Source organism: Rhinoderma darwinii (assembly GCF_050947455.1).
Source record: "Rhinoderma darwinii isolate aRhiDar2 chromosome 2 unlocalized genomic scaffold, aRhiDar2.hap1 SUPER_2_unloc_55, whole genome shotgun sequence".
Lineage (NCBI taxonomy): Eukaryota > Metazoa > Chordata > Amphibia > Anura > Rhinodermatidae > Rhinoderma > Rhinoderma darwinii.
Window position 1 is genome coordinate 511,683 of NW_027461724.1, and position 6,920 is coordinate 518,602.

General features: G+C 41.8%; 1 non-coding gene across 1 annotated transcript; it reads left to right on the forward strand.

The window, feature by feature from the left end:
* Positions 1-6,295: 6,295 nt before the first annotated feature.
* LOC142679720 (U2 spliceosomal RNA) lies at positions 6,296-6,489 on the forward strand. Its single transcript, XR_012852884.1, has one exon. It is a non-coding gene; the product is annotated as a U2 spliceosomal RNA (small nuclear RNA).
* The last annotated feature ends 431 nt before the right edge of the window (positions 6,490-6,920 follow it).

Genomic DNA, 6,920 nt, shown 5'->3' on the forward strand with positions numbered 1-6,920 from the left:
TGTGTTTACTAAAATCAGATTCCAAAAGTGCTTTTTGTGTTTGCCATTGTTTTTGTCTTTCGGATGGGATCTCCCCTTTTAATACCATTATTTCAACACCTGTTGGACAATGCATTTGTACAGTCATGTGTGATAATGAGCTAATTTATTAAATGCAATTAATTAATACATTGCCACCTCTTGTTTTGTGTCGTCTGTGTTTCTGTGTTTCCGGCATTTCGCATTGGAACAGCTCATTCACCTTCCTTGTCTTCTCTCCGCCCTCCCTCCTAGGTAGGTTAAAGAGCTGCACCTGAGCCAGCGACTGATTGATGCAGCACCATAGTCAAATAGTGGAGTGAAGTAGGGGAACAGCAAACAGCCATTAAAGCAGCCAGCCCGCCCGCCCGCCCGTCACAATGGACCTACCTGTGTACACTAGATGGATGTGATGGAATGTACTGTGGTCCCTACATTTCAAGAAGAAGTAAGAATTGCAGTTGCAACAAACCCTTGCTTGCCTACAAAGAGAGCAGCAATTTGGATTTGTTACTATGTTACCTGGAAGAATAACAAACTGTGCAAGGATGGAGGTTGTAGGAGCAAGGAGAACAAGTTGTCTGTAAAGTTGGTGGATGCCTATTTTCTATTTTGCAGTCCCTTGTCTCCCTCTTGTGGCCTCCTGGAGGCAACTAGCTGTGCAAAAAAAAGACAGCCTGGGGGCCGGCTGTTGCAGTGTTGCCCTCTCAGGCAACACTGAGTGACTGACTGAGCCGCACCGTCTTATATAAAGTTCAGACGGAACTTTGCACGTGTCATAGTGGAGACCTCAGGAGCCAGAGCCAGCTTTCTGACATCATAATGGGGCCTCAGAGATAAAAGCCTGGGCCCAGGCAGTGTTGGTCAGTGCTGCTCAGCAGGCAGCACTGGACTGGATTAAAGCTGATACAAGGTGTGAAAGGAGAAGGGGTGGCAGTGGGCATGCACTTACTGCTGCTGCTGCTGCTGCTGCCAGTGTTTGCACGGCAGGAGGGCATTTGGGCGTTGCCAGGAAGGCGTTTTTATGTCGATTCCTCCTCTTTCAGCACTGCATTGTGGTGCAAGCAAAAGAAGCAAATCCTGTCTTGCTTCCTCTCCGGCCTTTATTCACCTCCCGCTTAGTAGCTGTGAGTGTGTGTGAGCCTGCAGGGCCCCATGGAATTGCCTAGGAGTAGGCTGAATCGCTGCAAGGGGTGAACAGCAGTATTGGGCAGGCTCGGTCAACGCGCGGCCCGTTCGGGTTATCGCTTCTCGGCCTTTTGGCTCAGATCAGGTTTATTGCCTGGTCTGGGCCGGGGGTTCGGCCTTTCGTGGAGTCCTTTCCGACGTTTTTTGGGAGCGATCACCGTGCCGTTGGGCATTCCAGATCAAGATGGCAGCTGTGCGTAACACTATCCGTTTCGTGGTGAATGAGCAGAGGAGAGACGAAGTTGATACTGGACATATCATTGAGAACATCCTTCTGGACCTGGCTGGAGTTAAGTTGGTAGAGGTATTCTGTATCCAAGCTTTCAGCAATATTTCTACATATGATGTATCTTTTTTTGAGGCCGCCTACTGTTTAAATGTGTTTCAGTTGCTCAAGGAAAAACACATGCATGAGGCTTTGACATCCATTGAAGTGCAACCTCTTTTTTCTGCAGTGGAAAAATGCATAACAATCCATATGTATAACCCATTTTTGGATAGAAGGCTGGTCAGGGCTTTTTTAGCTCATTACTGTACCCATGTTAGAGGAGGTGTGGAGCAGAAGAATCTATGGGGAGTCTTTAATGGTGATATCAAGTACTGGGTCAGGCTGAAACCTGACTCCAGCTGTATTGGAGGAGTGATGAATCCTCCTGCTAATTTTTCTATTGGTGGTAATAAGGGATATCTTTATTACCAAGATATGCCATGCTTTTGTAGATCATGTTTTGCCTACGGGCATACCAAAGATGCAAGTAAAGGCAAAGTTTGCAGAAATTGCAAGGAAACAGGACATGAGGCTAGTGCGTGTATTTCCCCATCCAGGTGTGATATTTGTGGTTTGCCTGGTCATACATGTAGAAAATGTCCAAAGGTGTTTCCCTTTTTAGGGCAAGAGAGAAGAACATGGGGCAGACAGGTGAGAACAACAAGTTCCCTTGCTACCACTTCTGATGTAATTCCAGAGCCAGCTGGCAGTGTTTCTGTGGCTGCTTCTCAGGACCCTGGGAAAGCTGGATTAGGAGAGGTTCTAACTTCACATATTAACAGCATGGAGTTGGGTGTGGTCCCTCCTGCAGAGCCGATTGTTGAGGAAACGCCTGTTGTTATGCCTATGGAAGGTGAAGACACAGCGCCACCTATTGGATGTGCTTCCCCTGGAAATGGTGCAAGTATGCAAATTTTGTCCTTTTCTAGCCCAGAGTCAAAAATGGACGACTCAGCTAAAGTGGAGTGGTCAATATCGGAGGAGGATGAGAAGGAGGCCAGGATGCCTAGTGCCACTAGTGCGGAAATCTTCCATAAAGTGGTCTCAAAAAGGGGCAAGTCTGGAAAGGCAGTGAAAAGACTGAAGATAGGTTTATTGGAAGATTCTGCCCATTCAAACCCTTTTTCATTGCTGGACAGTGACTCTAGTTCTAGCCCTAAGTCATCTGAGGTGGCCTCAGAAGTACCCAGCTCTCCTGGGGAAGGTTTCCTCAGTGAAGTTAATGTGGCAAATCTGGAAAGAGCGATGTATTTCCCTGGGACGTGATATGTTCTGGTTATTTCATGGCTTTACATTGCACTAACCATACTATGCCCGCATGTCTTTGAGATTAAAGATTGTCTCTCAAAATGTACGGGTGTTCTCCTCTGCTCACAAGCGTGCTGCAGTCCTGGACTTTTTGGCCTCTAAGGGCAGTGATATTGTTTGCGTACAAGAATGTGGTTTGTCAAAAATGCCTAGTAAAGAAGAATGGAAGTTTGGGGAAGCAATTTGGTCTTTTTCTTCCACAAATAGGAATGATGGAATTGGTATCCTCTTTAAAAATAATGAGTTTGTCATCAAACAGACTCAAATTATTCAGGAAGGAAGATGTGTCTGCGTGTTACTATCCTATAAGGGGTGGCAGTTTAGGCTAATTAATATCTATGGCCATGCTGTGAAAACTGATAGGTTGGCACTTTTTGATACTTTAAAATTTTTTCTACATGGTAAAGTTCCTGTAATTATTGTTGGTGACATTAACTGTATCCTGGAGAAGCAGGCCCGAGCTGGATCCACAGAGTCTAATGTGGACGCTACCGGAGTTTTGTGGAATCAAATTTTGCAGGACTTTGCTTTGCAGGACGCTGTCACCAGGAAACCAGGTCCATTTACCTATCATGCCGATGACGGAAGAACGGATTCTCGTCTGGACTTTTTCTTTTTTTCTACTTCAGCAATGAAATGTGTCGATTATGCGCAGGAGAGAGTGTGGTTTTCAGATCACGAGTGTTTGTTGGGGGTTTTTGTTATAACTAATTTCTTTTATGGTAGAGGGGTATGGAAGATGAATGTTAGTTTTCTGAGTGATGAAAGGGTAAAAACTAGGTTTGGGAAAAAATATGGGTTTTGGGTTAGGAAGAAAAGTTCTTTCTCTAATGTGTGTGAATGGTGGGTATGGGTGAAAAAAAAGATTGGTGGGTTTTTTAGACAGATAGGGTATAGAAGAGCAAGAAGGAAAAGATTAGAATATTCACGCTTTAATATGCGGATGACGTTCCTTCAACAATGTAAAAATTTGGGTATGGATGTAAGACACGATTTGGAAAAAACAAAAAAAGATATTAAGGAGTGGTTCCGAGAGAAAGGGAAAGAAATAATATTTAGGTCTAAGGTGGAGGTTAGAGAAAATCACGAGAAATGCACTAGATTTTTCTTTAAAAAAATGTGTGGTGGAAAAAGTGGAATGAATGTGTTATTGGATAAGGATGATAAAGAGGTGTTTGGTAAGGATGTGATTGATGTGGTGTCTGATTTTTATAAACAACTGTATGATGTGAAGAAGTGTGATTTGGGTGATGATGATGAGTTTTTGGATATTGTGTGTAATTTTGTTCCTGAAAGTGAATGTTTGCCTTTGCTTGGTGAGATTATGGATGGTGAAGTAAAGGATGTGGTGGGAAATATGGCTAAAAATAAGTCTCCAGGGATCGATGGAATACCAGCTGATTTCTATGGGAAATATTGGGATATAATTGGGAAGGATGTTATTGATGTTATGAGAGTGTTGTTTTCTGGGACGAATATGTGTGATGTGATGAAGAAGGGTATGGTAGTTCTGTTGCATAAAAAAGGAGATAAGAGACGGTTAGAAAACTGGCGACCAATTACTTTGTTGAATACGGATTATAAAATTTTTGCCAAGCTGATTGCGAATCGTATGAGAGATGTGATTGGGTGTGTAATTGATGAGGATCAGGTATGTGCGGTACCGAAAAGGAAATTGCATGAGAATGTGGCGTTGGTGCGGGACATGCTTGAGGATTGTAAGGCTCGGAATAAGAAGGTGATTGTGTGTGCGTTAGATTTTGAGAAAGCGTTTGATCGTGTGGCGCATGTGTTTTTGTTTAAAGTGTTAGAGAGAATGGGTTTTCCGGTTCAGTTTGTGAGTTTGTTGAAAAATTTATATGCGAATGCAAAGAGTTGTGTGCAGGTGAATGGGTTTTTTTCAGAATCATTTAGTATTATGTCTGGTGTGCGACAGGGTTGTCCGTTGTCTCCCATCCTATTTATTTGTGCGATTGAACCATTGTTGCAAATGATTAGAAATGATAAGGCTGTGAAAGGTTTGGTGGTGCCAGGGTGTGATGGAAAGCGTGTGAAAGCTTTGGGATATATGGATGATATTTGTGTATTGTGTGATTCAGTGTATGATATGTCCAGAGTGAAGTTGATTGTAAATATGTTTTGTATTGCGTCTGCTTTTAAAATAAATTGGGGTAAGAGCAAATTTAAAATTTTTTTCAGCAATGAGCGGGTGAGTGATTCTGATATGGAACAGGTGAATGGTGTGAAAATTTTGGGTATTGTGTTTGATGATGAGCTGAAAGGGAAAGAAAGTTGGGATCAGTTGGGTGGTAGGATTGTGCGAAAGTTGGAAATGTGGAGAATGAGGGATCTTTCTTTTTCGGGGAAGGTTTTAATAGTCAAAAGCATTATTCTTCCTATGATTTTATATGTTGCTCTGGTTTTTCCTCCTGCTGTTGCTATGTTAAAAAAAGTGAATAGAGTTTTGTTCCTTTTTTTATGGGGGAGCGGGATTGAGAAGGCAAGGAGAGAAATTCTAATGAAAAGCAGACGTAATGGAGGCCTTGATTTCCCAAATTTGGAGATTTTCATTGGAATTAATTGTGTACGTTTTTTTGTAGAGCTTTTATTTAAGGAATCCAAGGCTTCCAGAATGTCTAAGTATCTAGCTGGAACGGTGATTCAGCGTCTAAGGTGGGAAAAACGTAATTTATGTAAACCAATTGCTTTTCAGTGCACAGGGTGGTATTTGTATGTTGAAAAATTTATTAAAAAGTTCCAGCTAGAGGATGTAAGAATGGAGAGATTTTTGAGTGAAAAGAATGTTGTGAGAAGTATGTGTATGAATAATGTGATGTGTTCTGTAAATGGTTTGAATTCGATGGAGTCTAGGTCTGTGTGGAAGAAGATTGTTACGTATGATGTGTCAAATAAGCAGAAAGATTTGTTATGGATGTCGGTACATGGAGTGTTGCCTGTAAGGAGTGTTCAGAAAAGAAGAGGTTTGGTTGCTTCTGAAAGGTGTCCGAGAGAAGGTTGTGGGGATGATGAGGATGTGAGTCATGTGTTTTGGTCGTGTAAGCATGCAAAGGATGTTTGGAAAAAGTTGAGTGGGTTGTGTGAAGAATTGACTGGTTTGAAGGTTTTGACGTATGAAATTGTCTTGTTTGGTTTGTGTAGTTTGGGTAGCGAAAAGGATAGAGTGTTGTGGATTTTCTTGACTTGTGTGAAAGAGGTATTGTGGAATACACGGAATTTGAATGTGTATAAAAGAGAAGTTTTTGAGATTGAGGATGTGGTTAGTATGGTATTGGCTAAGTTGTATTTTTATTATAAATGGGATCTAGAAAAAGGTATGGATGCGGAAGGGATATGGCGAATGTTAAAATGGAGGTATTTAGTTTGAGGAATTTTGTTTGACTTATCTTGTATTTGATGGAAAAATAAAATAATGAACCAGAGTGATGAGATTTTTTGAAAAATAGAGAGGTGGTTTGAACAACTACAGTTCTCGGTTTTATTCAAAAAACCTGAATGGTTTAATAAAAAAAAAAAAAAAAAAAAAAAAAAAAAAATCTGTTCTTATCAGTTTAATATCTGATACGTCCCCTATCTGGGGACCCTATATTAAATGGATTTTTAGAACAGGGAGATGGAAATAGAGCTTGCTCTGTCCACTCCACGCATTGACCTGGTATTGCAGTATTTCCATGACCGGCCTAGGTAGAGTCGTGTGTTAACCTTAGACCATACTATCCCCCACCCCCATTTAGTAACGACACATGACACCGAGGTTGGATGTGAAATGGCCACAGCAGCCGTTTATTAATTTCACAGTTTTATAAAAACAATTTAAATCCGAAACATTCGGATAACTAGTTAGGAATCCACCAGAGAATTCCTCCTAATAATTCACATGACCCAACATGGGTCAGAATCATAAATAACAATTAAACGTTAACATTAACCCGAGCAGAGGAAGTCCTTGAAGCCCCTTCAGATGTTCCTTTCAAGAACACACCGAATTAGCCATCTGCAAACCACTAATTACCTCCAGCCGTAAACCAGCTCGGAAGCACCGTTCACCTCTGCAGATGGCTCCAACCACTAGAAGTCCACTTCAAGGGGATAACACCCGATGAAGCCCTCAAGTGATATA